General features: G+C 51.2%; 2 non-coding genes across 2 annotated transcripts; both read right to left on the bottom strand.

Annotated features, from left to right (window-relative positions):
• Positions 1-1,138: 1,138 nt before the first annotated feature.
• Positions 1,139-1,211, bottom strand: TRNAE-UUC. Its single transcript has one exon. It is a non-coding gene; the product is annotated as a tRNA-Glu (tRNA).
• A 1,393-nt stretch (positions 1,212-2,604) lies between these two features.
• On the bottom strand, positions 2,605-2,676 carry TRNAQ-CUG. The gene has a single exon. It is a non-coding gene; the product is annotated as a tRNA-Gln (tRNA).
• Between the last annotated feature and the right edge of the window lie 13,261 nt (positions 2,677-15,937).

Genomic DNA, 15,937 nt, shown 5'->3' with positions numbered 1-15,937 from the left:
CATCTGCATAGCCCCGCCCATGGACACGTGACACCTTCTGTCCTGCTGGTTTCAAGTGAGTGAGTTGCCCTCGGGGAGTGAGCAGGTCCCAGCACGTCACAGCCCCAGCCAGGGCCGGCTCCAGGCACCAGCTCAGCAAGCAGGTGCTTGGGGCAGCCCAGGGGAAGGGGCGGCATGTCGGGGTCTTTGGCAGCAATTCGGCAGCGGGTCCCTCGGTCCCTCTTGGAGGGAAGGACCTGCCACTGAATTGCTGCTGAAGAAGAAAGTGGTGCAGTGGAGCTGCCGCCGATTGTGATCACAGATTTTTTTTTCCTGCCGCTTGGGGCGGCAAAAACCCTGGAGCCGGCCCTGGCCCCAGCACACGGCACAGCCCCAGCACACGTCATAGCACGTCACAGCCTGGGGCAGGGAGATATTGGGGAAGGGGATGAGGGGAGAGACCCAGCCCCATAGACCCATAGGGGCAGCGGGATATGGGGGGGCAGGAGAGGGGATGGCGGGGGAGAGACCCATCTCCATAGACCCCCAGAGGCAGGAACTGAGGGGAGAAGGGGGGAGGGAGGGATCCAGCCCTATAGACCTGTAGGGGCAGGGAGATATTGGGGGCAGGAGGGGAGAAGGGGGGTTGGCAGAGACCCAGCCCGGGGTGCAGGGGAAATGGGGTGGTTTGGAAGGAACTGGGGAGGAGAAGAGACACATGGCAGGACAGGGAAACCGACTCACTCCGAATACATGCAGAGCAGGGCAGGGCGGAGGCAGATCATGCTGGTCCCAGGGTAATTTCTGGGGCTTCTGATTCCCCACTCAGCTGGGGGGCTCACCTCTGGGCTGAGGAGGATGCAGGGGCTGTGTGTGTGTGTCAGGCTGGGGGAGCTGCCTGGGCAGAGGTGCTGGAACTGGGGGTGCTGAGCCACGTAAATTATCCCGATCTAAACGCCATTGTAGAGAACACTATGCTGGCACACCGCTTCCTGGCAGCCAGAGACTGTGCTTTCTACACCTGCTCCTGTGGATGTGACCTCTCTCCTGATTGCTAAGGAAAGGAGCCTTTCCAGGAAATGGCCACAGCTTTTGGGAATCCGCATGTGGCTGTGAACAGAATTTGGCTCCTGGAACACAAGGCAACTTAAAAGCTGAGCACGCAGACAGGGGCTTGAACCCTGGCCCTGCAGATTGAAAGCCTGATGCTCTACCACCTGAGCTACCTGGGCTTGTTAAGAGCATCTTCACCGTTCACCACAGGAGTGAGCAGGCAGGCAAAAGAGAGGCAAAAGAAAGTCCCCAGAACTCCTCCTCTTTCTGCACAGCCACTGCCTGTCAGCAGGATTCCTCCTCCTCCTCCCTCCTGTGCCTCAGTGCGACTAAATCTCCACAGCTAGACAGCCGGTCCGTCCGCTGCACCCCAATCCCCCATGCCTGAGCCTCCCTGTCAAAGCCCTGCACCTGGCCCCGTATAATTAAGTCTCACATCTCACTGGGAACTCGACTTCTTGTGCCAGAGAGTCTCGCCCCCCCTCAATAGGTGACCCAAGAAACACAGTGTCCACCTTTTCCAAAGAAGCGCATGAAAAAGGCGCCGCATGGCTTAACGGATAAGGTGCCTGACTTTGAATTAAGAACTTGAGGGTCAAGTCCCGTTGTGGTTGTGTTGATGCAGTTTTACCTTCGTGCTGAAAGTCCTGCTCCTTTCAAATCTGGAACCTCTTCTTGGCCGCTCAGGCCAATGCTCTGCCTTCAGCTAGAGCCCCGGGAAGGAGTTGGGGGTTGGATGTCACAAAGGCTGGGGCATGAGCCCCAGGTGCTTCCAGTCTAGCCTTTGCTATTCCTGAATTCCCAAAGGAAATGGACGGCTGCCCGGGCTAGCGTGTGGAGCAGTTTCCTCTGTCCCTGTGCTTGAGGGGGGTTGCTACATAGCGCCTTGGGAGCCTGGATGTTTCTCTGCTTCTCACCAGCTGGAGAAAAGCCTCTTGGGATAACATCTCCTGCCCCACTGCAAAAGTGAGCATGGGGTATGGGAACGGTAAGAGGCCCCACCAGGGGGGCTGGCCCTGCTTTCCTACCGTCTACTGATGTTGGACACAGAGCATCAGCAGCCACCCCGCATGGTGGTCTGCGGGTGGCCTTCAGTGGGGGTTTGGCATGGCAGGGAGCAGGCTGGCCGGGAGTCTTGTTGCCTGTCTGCTGGCCACACATAGGCATGGTCCTGTCCTCGTCTAGCCCCGCCCTCAGTCGCTCTGTGGCTTATAAGCCTTCCCTCAGAGCTGTCAGCACCAGCCGCCTCTGCTCCAGGTGCCCAGAGGAGGAGAGGTGTGCTGGGCTCCAGCCTGGGACTCTGCCTCCCTCCTGCCTATCAAGCCTGGCCCTGGCACTGCTTTCTTCAAGTGCCATGTGAGCAAGAGGAAAAGTGTGGCTACAAGCACCAGACTTGTGGGCATCAGGTGAAGCAGTGAGAATCCCAACCACTAGAGCCACTTCTAAACCCCCACCAAAGACCTGGCTCTGGTGGGGAAAGGAGTTAACCAGCAGGAGGGAAATGACCCACTTTTGTATAGCTGGAGACAGGAAAGCACTTTGAGCACCAGATCTTTACCACCAGCTAACACAAGGTCCCACTGAGATTTGAACTCAGATTGCAGGATTCAGAGTCCTGAGTGCTGCCCTTTACACCATGGGACCAGCTTGTACTGTTCTCTCGGGACATTGGTGACTCTCACAGGGCTGGCTTGTGTAAGGGACTGTTGGCCCTTTACTAAAACTTAGTGGGATTTGGTTGGCTAGTTCCCAGTCCCAATAGAAGGGGGAAGGGCCAATGGGAAATCAGGACCCTGAGACTGACAGGCCCCTGGGGCAATGGTCACCAACGGGTAGGGAACAACCAACGGGTAGGGAACAAGTGAGAATTTGTTAATGGAGAAAAATTCCTGGTGAAAATTGGCAAAGCTGTGCAGATTTTGAAAAGTTCCAGTGAATTTACACATGAAGATACAAACAGAGAGACAAACACGCACACAGAGAATGAGAAAATCACACACTGCACAGGCCCACACAGACATAACAAAAACCAAACCCACACAGCACACAGAGCCATATACACAAAAAGGAAAACCTCACAAAATATAGAAAGAACAAATCCACACCAAAAATACAGCAAAAGCCCACAACAGGAAACACAAAACCCACATATCAAAAGAATACAAAGCAAAATACAATATTAATGCAAAAATCATACACACATCCATGCACACAGAACTATGCAAGACATCCACCAAAATCACACAGGACCCACATGCACATCAACGTGACAGATGAAAACCACACCAGCATACAGCAAGCCAGGCAGGGTTTGAGTCTCACAGCGCAGAGGGTGAGCACACAGGTGGTTTGGGGAGCAAAGACTGAGGGGGAGTGCTCTGGGTTCTGCCTGACCCCTCCTGACACAGGCAGCTGGTGGAGGGCAGAGCCTGGTAGATCTGTGGAATCTGCCCTGCTCTCTGTAAAGCAAGGGGACCTCAGTGTCTTCTGAGCAGGAATTGTATTTTCTGCAGAGCAAACTGATTGGCAGAAGCCATTTGCTTAAAGGAAACTAGGGCTGCAGGTGAGGTTTGAACTCACAACCTCAGCATCACTCCACTCAGCACTGCTCTGTAAGTACTGGGCACTAACCCATTGCACCACTGGGCCCTGCTTTCAGGAGCTTGTCTCCATGTTTCATGGCTGGATTAGAGGAGTGGGGGGGTTGCATTAGCTAATACAAATCCATATGAAAGGCTGCAGAATGGCAGCAGCAGAGGTGGGGAGCCTCCTTCCATGTGAAAGAGCTGGTTCCCCCTTCCGTTGCTCAGGGGAAGGTTGGTGCTTTGAGCCCACCTGGTGCTGGAGCATCTGATGGGTGAGATTAACGGGACTCAGGAGGGAAGGAAAGGGAGGGGAAGTCTTTCCTATCCCTGCCTAGCTCCACTGGACTCCTGCGGCCCTTTCGGCTCCCTGCGCCCCTGTTGGGGAGATGCAGAGACAAGCCCCCATCGGGGTGAGTCACCGAGAGGCTGTGTCCCGTGGCGTGTGTGGGGGAGGGTTGGATGGGGCTCAAGGGGAGAAGGTTGTGTGTGACAGTGCGTGGGGGAGGGTGTGTTCCTTAGGATAGAAACAGAGGTGAAAGTAAGCTGGTACAAGCTGGTACGGCATAGCGGCAAGAGCCAATACGCCGTGCCGGACTGCACCGGCTTTTGCTGTGGGGATTGAAAGGGATCTAGGCTCCCGCCACAGCTGGCAGCCCAGAGCCCTTTAAACCCCCACCCGCGGCTCCGGCGGCCAGGCTGGGGCCAGATTTAAAGGGCTCTGGGCTGCGGCTGCGGTCAGCCCAGAGCCCTTTGAATCCCGGCCGCGCTCTGGTGGCTGGGCTGGGGCCAGAATTTAAAGGGCTACCTCTGCAGCTGGGAGGCCCTGGTTCATGTAAAGGCCCTTGGTCTCCCAGCCACAGCTGGTACTCCAGGGCCTTTAAATCTTGAGAGGCCACGCCCCTTCCAGATGAGGACACGCCCTTCTGGATGAGGCCACGCCCCCGGGACTCCGGCAGTACCGGTAAGTCCTGTAAGTTACTTTCACCCTGGATATAAATGATGGAAAACACAGGGGTAGTGACAGTGAAGCCCCGTGTCTGAGTGTTATGACTATGTGTGGTGTTGCCATTCACCTTCTCCTCCTATGGTCTCAGCTTTCATTGAATCCAGCATTTTTTCTCCTGTCATCATCCCAGAGGTGTCCCACATGCCTCAGCTACCGAGTGTCCCTCTTAGAGACGCTGAGGACTGGAACTGATTTCAGCTGCTGGGCAGCTCTGCTAGGTCTTTATTCATTTGCATAGGAAAATAGTGTTTGAATTCATTTCAAGCCCCCCTCAACTTCAGCGAACTCCTGAACATACTGGAGATGGGTGTGAAATCGATTTTCATTTGAAAAAGTTTCTTTAAGGGACTCATTTGGAGTGGAACTAGGAACCCATTACCCTACAGGGAAACATTCACCCACTGAGCTATACTCTCAACAGAGAACATCCTGTATAGCCCAGAGCAGGAACAGTTTTTAACCTGGGGGTTAGTAAACTTTATCTCTATACAAACACCACAGCTTACAAACTCCCCACCCCCGCTCTGTGTCACCAGAGCACAACAACTCTCCTTGGAGCACACACAGCTCCCCAGCTCCCTGCCCGTCAGTCTCTCCAGCATTGCTCCAATCCCTTAAAGCAGGGTCTCAACCTCAATTTACCTTAGGCCAGGGCCAGTCCTCCAATCCTCCCAGTGGGCCAATAATGTCACTCATACCGCCCAGAACCAGCCCCCCAAAACTCCACCCCCCACCTACCTAAGGCTCTGGGAGGGAGTTTGGGTGAGGGGAGGAGGTCTAGGGTGCAGGCCCTGGGCTGGGGCTGGGGATTGGGGTGCAGGAGGGGTGCAGCCTCTGGGGGGAGTTTGGGTGCAGAAGGGGTGAGAGGCTGGTCTCTGGAAGGGAGTTTGGGTGGGGGTGGGGTTCTGGGGTGCAGGCTCTGGGATGGAGTTTGCAGCACCGTAACATGGGCGAGGCGAGTGAGGCACTTGCCTCGGATGCAGAAAGTGGAGGGGCGCAGCTCTACCACGATCAGAGGCGCTTCCACTGTCACTTCTTCGGCGGCAGTTCGTCAGTGGGTCCTTCTCTCCGAGAGGGACTCAGGGACCCACTGCTGAATTGCCACCGAAGGATGAATGAAGCGGCGGTGGCAATTCAGTGGCAGGTCCTTCCCTCCGACAGGGATCAAGGACCCGCAGCCAAAGAGCCTGGAGCTGGCCCTTGCCTCGGGCACAAAAATTCCTTGTACGGCTCTGGGAGTTTGGGTGCTGGGTGCAGGCTCTGGGCTGGGGCAGGGGGTAGGAGGAACAGGAGGAGGGGTGGGGGTGCAGGCTCTGGGAGGGAGATTAGGGTGGGCAGGAGGGTGTGTGTGGAGGGAGAGGGTGCAGGCTGTGGGAGGGAGTTTGGGGCAGGTGTGTTTGGACCGGGGTGCTGGCTCTGGGAGGGAGTTTGCAGGGAGGAGGGGTATGTGGGGAGGGGATGGTGGAGAAGGCTCTGGGAGGGAGTCAGGGTGTGGCGCTTACCTGGGTCTCCAAGGTGGGGTGGGCTGGGGCCTCAACGTTCTGCTGCCCCGGGCATCACCCCGCAGTGTCCCATTGGCTGCAGGGGCTCGGGTGGGGCAGCGCATGGAGGCCCAGCCCCACCCTGCCCTGCCATGGGGAGGGGCCGACGGCCACTGGAGCGAGCAGGCAGATGCTGCTCAGCTGTGCTGCACTGCTGGGGCCCCTGGGGAGGAGCGCCTGGAGGCAGCAGGTGGGGCCAAGGAGAGATCCGGTCCCCAAACTGCTGGAGCCCCACGGGCGAGATCTGGGGATCAGGACTGCCAGCCAGCCAAACACCTTTAAGAGGAGGTGTCCCTCTCCTGTCAAAAACTGATCTTCCTCCTTCAGTTCAGTGACAGCCTGAATTGTTCCTTATCCCGGCAGAGCCAGAGGATTGAAAGCAGCAACATCAAACCCCGGTGTAGCTCGCAGGAATGGACATAAACACTCCCTGGTATCTGAGGAGATGTTCAGCTTTGCCATTGGTCAACTACAAGGCCAAAGGGAAAGGAGGTGGCACCAAACACAGGTACAAGTACTAACAACAGTGGCTGCCTTTTAGCCATAGATTTTAATCGGGGCAATAAGTTGAAACAAACCCCTGTTAAATCGAGGGCCGCCCAGAGGATTCCGGGGGTCCAGGCTCTTCGGTGGCGGGGGGCCCCCGCGTTGGCGGTAAGTTAGCGGCGGAGAGTCCTTCCGTTCCGGGACCCGCTGCCAAAGTGCCCCAAAGACCCACAGCGGGGGCCCCCCACCGCCGAATTACCGCCGAAGCGGGACCCGCCCCCGAAGTGCAGCCCCCACCACGGGCCTTTGGGGCACTTCAGTGGCGGGTCCCGGAACGGAAGGACCCCCCCCCTGCCGCCGAATTACCGCCGAAGACCCGGCTGCACTCCGGCGGCAGGTTCCGCTTCGGCGGTAATTCGGTGGCGGGGGGGGGGTGTCCTTCTGTCCCAGAGAGGAAGGACCCCTGGCAGGAAAAGACCGGGAGCGAAGAAGCTCTGGGGGCCCGGGTCCCATGAGAGTTTTCCGGGGCTCCCGGAGCGAGTGAAGGACACTGCTCCAGGGGCCCCGAAAAACTCTCGTGGGGGCCCCTGCTGGGCCTGGGGCAAATTGCCCCATTTGCCCCCCCCCCCTCTGGGCGGGCCTGCATACAGGAGGCCTGTGATATGCAGGGGGTCAGATTAGATGCTCTAATGGTCTCTTCTGGCCATAAAGTCGACTAATTTCTGAAAAACTGAGTGTAGCATTGGGAGCAGCAGCGTCTGATGTTTTCCTGTCTAGCCGGCTTGCTTCCTAGAACGAATGCTCCTTGAGTGGGGTGATCCACAGGGAGTAGCTCAAACCTCCAGAGTGCCTGGCCAGGGGCAGGACATTAGCCCAGCAAGGGAGGGGTGTGGCAGTGGGGCCAGGATTTCATCCCATGATATCAAAATTCATCTTAGTAAAAGTATCAATGAATCAGTTTGCAGGATTTATATCAAGCATCCTAAAGTAGTTTACATATTGCTCTAATTAAGAGATCATCTCTCTGCTGGAGAATGTTATCTTAGGATAATGGTCTCCCGCTGCCGAAGCATTTATGGAAAAAATGTTGACGTGTGATATTTATTTTCAAAACCTAAGGCTTTGATCCTCTCTCAATGTTCTGTTACGATGACTTTGTTTCTGTTCAAATTATCAGAATATATATCTAATAATTTTCTCAGCTGAATGTTCAAGCAGTAACGTAACAGATGTTTCCCAAACAGTTATTGACCTGAAGCATCGTGATTCGTTTAGAACAACTTATTGTTTGATTCAGCCAGTCAGATCAGTTCAGTTTATCCATAAAAACACATCCAGAGAAAGTTGACAATGGTGATGGAGAGAGGGTGGGTGAGAGGGGCTGAGCTGTTGTCTTAAATACTCTTTATGCATCTGATTAATTAGCACAGATTTAATTTAATATACATCTAGTTTAAAATTGGAAGAACTTTACTACTTACTCTCTACTTTCTCTTCATGTAAATTCAAGCATTGCACTATGCAAACTTGGGACAGCTATAATGTTAAAGAACCTGAATCTCTAAATAGGACTCAGGGAGGGCATTCGGATAAAAATCCCAGCACCTTCCCTCTTCTGACATTTGGGGAAGAGGAGTTCTCTGGGCTTCTCCCCAGGGCATCGCCCTGATCCCACTCCCCTATATTTCATATTTACTGCTGATTGATAGATTTAACCCTCCAGTTGGTTTGGTGGCTTTAGCTGGTTTTGTCAAGCTCTGTTATTGTCTCTAATTCCTTCATCAGCACAGGAAAATACAATGAATCAGCCTGGCTGATTCTCCTCTGTGTGTCTTTAAAAATACCGTGAATTTAAAAGACACTATTATTGTTTATTTTTTGTTTGCACAGGTTCCATTCTGGGAGCTATGTATACAAGTCATTGTTAAACCTCAGGAACATCTGAGTTCAACGCCTTTAAAATAATGTTTGAACTATAAAGAAAATTAAACAGTGATTTCTTTTGAAATGTCAAGCTATTTTGCCCTTTTTCTAAAAAAATTCTCCGTGTCAACTAAGTCCTTGGATTGTTTGAAAACAAAATGTATTTTTGCATGGTAGAAAATTTTATGTTCAATACCCACATGAGTAACTCGTGGGTGCTGGGAATCCTTGCAAGGGGGGACACAAGGAAGCACTCTCCTCCTCAGTATGCAAAATGGGAAAAGATCAATGGCTGGAGTAGCTTCCACTGCTCTAATACCCTATTAAAGTCAATGATTTAGGTACATAACTATAGGCACTCAAGTATGGAAATTTTGGCCTATGTGATTTGACCAGGGCCACAGTGGGAGCCAGTGTCAACGCTAGGATTAGTCCTTTGTTCTCATCCCTGAGCCCACTACATACTATATTGCCTCTTCTATTTGTCTGCCCCTTTTTGTGGTCAAACGTCATGCTGGATGCTCAGCAGAAGAACTTGTGATGGTCCTAATGTATCAACGGTAGCCTGAGTGGTGCTGCCCACTCCAGCTGCAAAATGATCTGGGGCCTTCCCAAAAATCAAAGAGCTTCTGGCTGTGATTTGTCAGTCCTCAAAGGCCAGCCAGGTGACTGTAAATAACTTACAATCATTAGGAAAAATTAGTATCAAGATTCCAACTCTAGCGGTCAGACAACATTGGTTCAATTTACAAGAGATTACTTTTTATATTCCTTGGTTCCCCTCAAATTAGGAAGGGCCTGTGACCACAGGTCCTGCAGGGTACAAAGGGCAGGTCTACATCCCTTTTCTCTTTGTGCATAGTCCTGCCTGCTACCTTTTCAGTTTCAGTTCTGCTACCACAGTACTGATCAGCACATAAGAATAGGAAAGGGCACACACACACACCCCTCCTGGTGTTGGGAGGGGAACACAGGAATGTTATGTGCTCTTATTCAGCACATAAGAATGTTATGGCACATAGGAATGTTATGGAATAACATAGGAATGCCTTAGGGCACATAGGAAAGGGCACGCTGGTAGCACACGGCCAGGCGGACCAGTGTGCCTCTGGCTCCCAACGGGGCTGCGCACCTGTGTCTGTCTGTCTCCCCCCCAGCTCCACCAACGTGGCCTGATAGTTCACGCTTGCGATCTGGTCACCCTCCCCCTCCGTCCATCCTTCACTCCCGTCCCGGCGTCTCTCCATCTGTCCTCTGTCCGTCCCCTCTGTCCATCCGTCCCTGCCCCCTTCGTCCTCCGTCCCGGCACCCCCCAGCCCTGTCCTCCGCCCCGTCCTGTCTCCATCCGTCCCTGCCCCCTTCGTCCCCTCCGTCCCGTCCCTGCATCCGCCGCTGAGCGGGGGGGGGGCGGACTCCTCCTTGGTGACGTCATTGCCGCTCGCTTCCAGCCAGCTGCTTTGTTTGCGTCACGGCCCATCCTTACCCCCCTCCCTGCCCCACGTGTGCGGAGAACGTTTGTTTTGGTGGTTGCCGCGGCGACAGTGGGCGGAGCCCGGGTGACCACGCTGGTTGGGCGGGGGCAGAGGGCGGTGACGTCACAAGGGCGGCCCGGCGGCGTGACAGTTCCCAACGGGCAGTGTCAGCGCTCTGGGCGCGAGCCCCGCCCGCGAGGACACCCCCCCTCCACCCCCCGCGCACCAGCTCGCAGCAGCGGCTCCCCCCGGCAGCGGCGCGAGCAGGGAATCCCCGGGAGCCGTCTCGCGCCGCCCGCTCCTGCTGCTGCTGCTGCTGCTGCTGCCACCCGGCCAATTGGACACGGCTCTCAGCGGCACGCTGCTGCCCTCCCTCGCGATCCTCGCGGCGGGCAGGGAGAAAGCCCTGAGGCAGGCAGGTGTCAGCAATGCGAGTATCCCTCCCCACCCTGCACAGCCTGCCCGGTGCTCCGCGGTGCCCGGTGCTGGATCGCAGCGCAGGGGAGCTGCCCGGCCCCACCTGGCGAGAGTGACCGGGGCTGAGCTGGGCTGCAAATGAGGGGCTGGGACGGATGGAGACTGGGGACAGGACAGAGGACAGGGCTGGGGGGATGCAGGGACGGGACGGAGGGGACGAAGGGGGCAGGGACGGATGGAGACAGGGGACGGGACGGAGGACAGGGCTGGGGGGATGCAGGGACGGGACGGAGGGGACGAAGGGGGCAGGGACGGATGGAGACGGGACAGGACAGAGGACAGGGCTGGGGGGATGCAGGGACGGGACGGAGGGGACGGAGGGGGCAGGGACGGATGGAGACAGGGGACGGGACGGAGGACAGGGCTGGGGGGATGCAGGGACGGGACGGAGGGGACGGAGGGGGCAGGGACGGATGGAGACAGGGGACGGGACAGAGGACAGGGCTGGGGGGATGCAGGGACGGGACCGAGGGGACGAAGGGGGCAGGGACGGATGGAGACAGGGGATGGGACAGAGGACAGGGCTGGGGGGATGCAGGGACGGGACGGAGGGGACGAAGGGGGCAGGGACGGATGGAGACAGGGGACGGGACAGAGGACAGGGCTGGGGGGACGCAGGGAAGGGAGTGAAGGATGGACGGAGGGGGAGGGTGACCAGATCGCAAGCGTGAACTATCAGGCCACGTTGGTGGAGCTGGGGGGGAGACAGACAGACACAGGTGCGCAGCCCCGTGGGGAGCCAGAGGCACACTGGTCCGCCTGGCCGTGTGCTACCAGCGTGCCCTTTCCTATTGGGGTGCGCCCATGCTGTGCCACAGAGCTCCCCTGCCCAGCACCCCCCTACAACTCTTCCACCACAAATGCACAGTGCTGTGCACACACACCTCGCCCAGCACACCCCTGCCCACAGCCCCACCACAGCTGCCCAGCACCCCACACAGAAACCCCCACTCTCTAGTTTCCCAATACACACAGATTTCCCCTCCCTTCCTTCCTCCCTCCCAGTGCCCTTCCCCACAGCCCCACACCATAACTGCACAATGCCCCACACAGACCCGCAGTGCCCTGACACACACAGATCTCCCCCATAGCCCAGCACCCTGTTTTTCACTCTTGTTTTTTCAAGACCCAAAGGGAGAAATCTCCTCCCTCCTCCTACTCCATGGGACGAGGGAAGCGGGGATTGAGCTTCTCTATGAATAGCTCCAGTGCCTGATTCTGCTTGAACTTACTTTTCCTGAAAGAGGCACCATTTTTCTCAGTTTTACCGTCACCCCTGGGGTTCTGAATAACAGCAGTGAAACTGACCAAAGCTGCTAGTGCTTGGCAGCATTGTGAGGCGGAATAGAAGCTCTGGAACTGCCAGTTTGCAGACTCAGGAAGACAGGTCTGCACTGGTTTACATTTGGAAGGTTATCTTCAGATAATGAAAGCTGGGCATGTGCTTTCTTCAGTCCCTGACAATGCATGGCAGAGAATACAATTATTAAAGAAAAACAGTTTTAGCCCCTTTTTGCACAGTTACCTGCACTTATACAGGTTGCAACCTGATATTCCTTGCACAATCTACAAGTTTGGGTGCATCGGTAATGCCCTAATTGTATTACCGTTGCACCGTGATTTTGCTTGGTTCTTGTTAACCAAGGTGAAGTATTCCTAGAAAATAGGTGAAACATTTGGATTTGTAACAGTAATGTAAATACTGTGATAAATTCAGTGCCCCTGGCTTCCCATGGTTCCACAATCATAGAAATGGCACTGGAATTTACTTTTATCTTCAGAATTCTTCCCCCCTCCCTCCGCAGATCACCATAAGAACTTCAGGAAGGGCATTTGAAATAACACATAATAGCAATTCCATGCACAAGTCTAGAGTGTTTTCTGTTTCTCTGGAATTTGGCAGTCTATGGTGCTTAATATGGGCATATATGTTTGATTACTATAGAAATTTTTCAGATCCTGTAAAAAAAAGTCTGTCTTCGCAGAATCCTCTCATCATTGGTACAGAAAGTGAAACAAAAGTGCTGCAGTATTTTAGGGTTTCTGGATTTGTTTTTCTCAGGAAACAATTTTGGTGCTTTTATTATGCCAGATAATTACAAAAAATGTACTATCTTAAAAATACTGGTGATTGGCAGCAGTAGCCCTGGAAACGAAAATGGGTGAGATTTTCAAAAGAGAGTAAGTGATTTAGGAACATAAGTCTCATTAACTTTTAATGGGACTGGCATTTCTAAGTCATGCAGTTTTCAATGTCTCACCCATCATGTAAAATAGGGCTTGAATTTTCTATGATTTAGTTGACCACTGGCATGTACTTTCAGTATTTTCAAAAGCATATACCAAATGGTAAATTAGAACATGCTGTAGCATGGCTAGTGCTGAATTATCAGAGAAGTAGTTTCAAAACTTCCAATTTTTATGCAGTATGTAGCTATTTATTTGTTCTAAAATCCATACTCTTACTGGCAGACTATTCTCAGACCTTGTAACCTTGTATGACTCTTACATAAACAAAGTTGTAGCTTCTAGTAGAGACTTAACTGATTTGCTCCGCTCTTTGTGTTATAGAGGAAAATCTTGTTCTCAGATGCCGATTCTTGAAATGATGAGGGTTTGTCGATCCCATAAATCACCTTCTTTCAAGGCCGGATCAGATATTCAAACAAGGTTATGAACCTCCTTACTTGTACAGTCATAATTCCAAAACAGGTCGATCAAGAGGAGTTAAGTCCCTGCCCTGTATAATTTATAAACATGAAGCTGAGTAACCTTGGATGACTAAATTAAACTCTAAAATAATAATGAAAAGCTTAGCTTTATTTTAGCAAACTGGTATTACAAGTTTCATGACATAAATGTTAATTATCAATATCTTTGGCACTAGAAAATGGATTTTTCTCTGCACAATGTCCATTTCTTGGCAGAGGATACATTGGGAACTATCAATATAAAAATGATTAATGTGGAGACATGAAGAATAATAAAACATTAAGGATGTTATCTAAATATTTCAAATAGAGAGAAAGAGGTACATGTCTACCTATAATATGAGTTTTAGGATCAGCGGGCTCAATTGTTTACAGATTCTGAATGATGCTTTGTTTTGATTCTTGTGAAAGCTTCCTTATTTATTTTCATGGCCCAGGGTTGTCTCCCTGGTTTCCCTGTTTATATATTATATAATAAGCATGTTAATCAAGGGTGATCATGTTAGGTTCTTTTCATCCATGGTTTAAAACAATTAGATAAACTCTTTCTTTCCCCCCCCTTAGCTTAGTCTGCAGAAAAATTCACAAGATTAAATAAGCTCTGTGTGGGTTTTTCCCATGTAGAGCAGTGAAATTGTCCTATTTGTTTTTCTATTTCATATTTCTGTACATGTTAATTTATTTTTATTCCTAAACCATTCCATAAGTTCCTATGTTTAAATATAATTTGAAAGTCAGAGTCACTCTAGGCAAAAATTAGAATTAAATTCTTTATTAGAAGTACATCATTAAGCATAAAGAATGAGGAGTACTTGTGGCACCTTAGAGACTAACAAATTTAATAGCTCTGTAAAGGCAAAAAGGGAAAGGGCATGGGTGGAAATGAAAAAGTGCAGGCATTTGAAGAGGGATTTCACTGGAGAGAGGATGAGGCTTGGAGATGGTAGCACACATTTAAAAAAAAATTCATATTGCTTGTGTTTCAGGCAAAGATTAGGCATTTATTTACCTTTAAAATACATTTTTAACTGGATTTTCAAAACAGTTGCTCTCAGAAACCACTGTGTAACTTAACCCCCTTAATTTAATTGTCTAGTAATTGATAGAATTAGAAACCACAGATATTAAGAAAGATTACACCAGAGGTTATCAAGGTAATTCACTGGACTGCATTTCTGGCATCTTTTGGATGATGCTGCAGAATATTTGGGGCACGGGACCATTGTTTTGTTAGACAGTGCCTAGAACAATGAGGCCCTGAACCCTGATTGGTACAAATCATAATAGAAAGAACTGGGTGGAAATTGCTGAAGGGCCCGATCTTGCTCTAATTGAAGTCAATGGAAATAATTCCATTGATTTCAATGGTGTAGAATTGAACCACAAAGGAGGCAGTTGGGGGAGGGATACCGCTGGGATAGGTTTACAGAAGGACAAGTGGCATTTGGGACTTCAGACACCTTGCAGAGCCAGAATGAAGTGACATACACAGAAGCAAAGACAGAGGGGTGGTTGGTGAAGCTATTAACAGCTGGGAGGTCCAGATATGTGAGCCACACTCAACAAAGTGAACATGTACAAGCACCGGGGCCAGAGTTTATTGTTTCCTGGATACTTTAAACAGGATCATTACATGCTGAAATAGATGAGTATTGCTAGAGTTATGAAGGCAAAATTGTCCTGTTAGATTGCACCTGGGGAAATCTGGGTTTTGTTTTATCTGTTGGTTTTATGGTTACTGTATATTTTGTTCCTGTCCTCTTTATAAAGTGCTGCTGATTTTTTATATTGTTCCTTATTCATTTGATGCCAGGGCCTTATTATATCCCGTTGTTGTTTTTAGGCTACTCTTGTGGAGTATGAAATATAATTAAAAGGCCACATTTTCAAAGGATCCTCCTCTATTCAGGCGTGTAGAAGTTTTCATGCAAATAGCAGCATGTGCATGTTTCAGGTAACAGCAGATGCATGCACAGGTGATAGATTCAGACTTGCAGTGCTCAGAAAGTGTGCATACAGATATTTGCATGGATTTAAATAGAGGCCACTTTTTGAAAACGTGTCAAAAATATCAGTAAGTTAGGCCACCTTATAATTAGGTTACATTTAAATAGCTACATAAGTGGGATCAGGGAGATCTACTTTGTCCTGAGCTGTTACAATTGAAAAGTGCTGGGTCACTTTAATAATTTCAAACCCCTATAAAGAACCCCTTGTTATGGCAGGAGTCTTGTAGGTGATGTATGTGATGATGAATATGCCAGAAAAATTCCAAGATATCGTGTGTAATTGAGCAAAACCCCAGGTTTAATGGAATTGAAAAGTACTTGTGTCACAGATGTAGGCAATTACTGTTCATAAAGGGGCACCCACAACTTGAAAATCATTTCAATCAGAAAATGCTGCATCTACTATTGTTACAATTAGCCACGGAGGTTGCTGTCACTGAAAGGGATTAATGAAAAAATAACATTTTCATCTCTTGTTTTCATTTGTTTGCTGTGTGCATTTGGCAGGTCTCTGTGTAATAGTCCTTGTGTGATGGTGCCTGCCCTTCCCTATGCTACTGAATAATGTGCTGATCAGTACTGTGGTAGCAGAACTGAAACTGAAAAGGTAGCAGGCAGGACTATGCACAAAGAGAAAAGGGATGTAGACCTGCCCTTTGTACCCTGCAGGACCTGTGGTCACAGGCCCTTCCTAA

This window comes from Mauremys reevesii, linkage group 17 (genome assembly GCF_016161935.1).
Source record: "Mauremys reevesii isolate NIE-2019 linkage group 17, ASM1616193v1, whole genome shotgun sequence".
NCBI classification, from domain to species: domain Eukaryota; kingdom Metazoa; phylum Chordata; order Testudines; family Geoemydidae; genus Mauremys; species Mauremys reevesii.
This window is presented reverse-complemented; position numbering and strand designations above follow the sequence as displayed.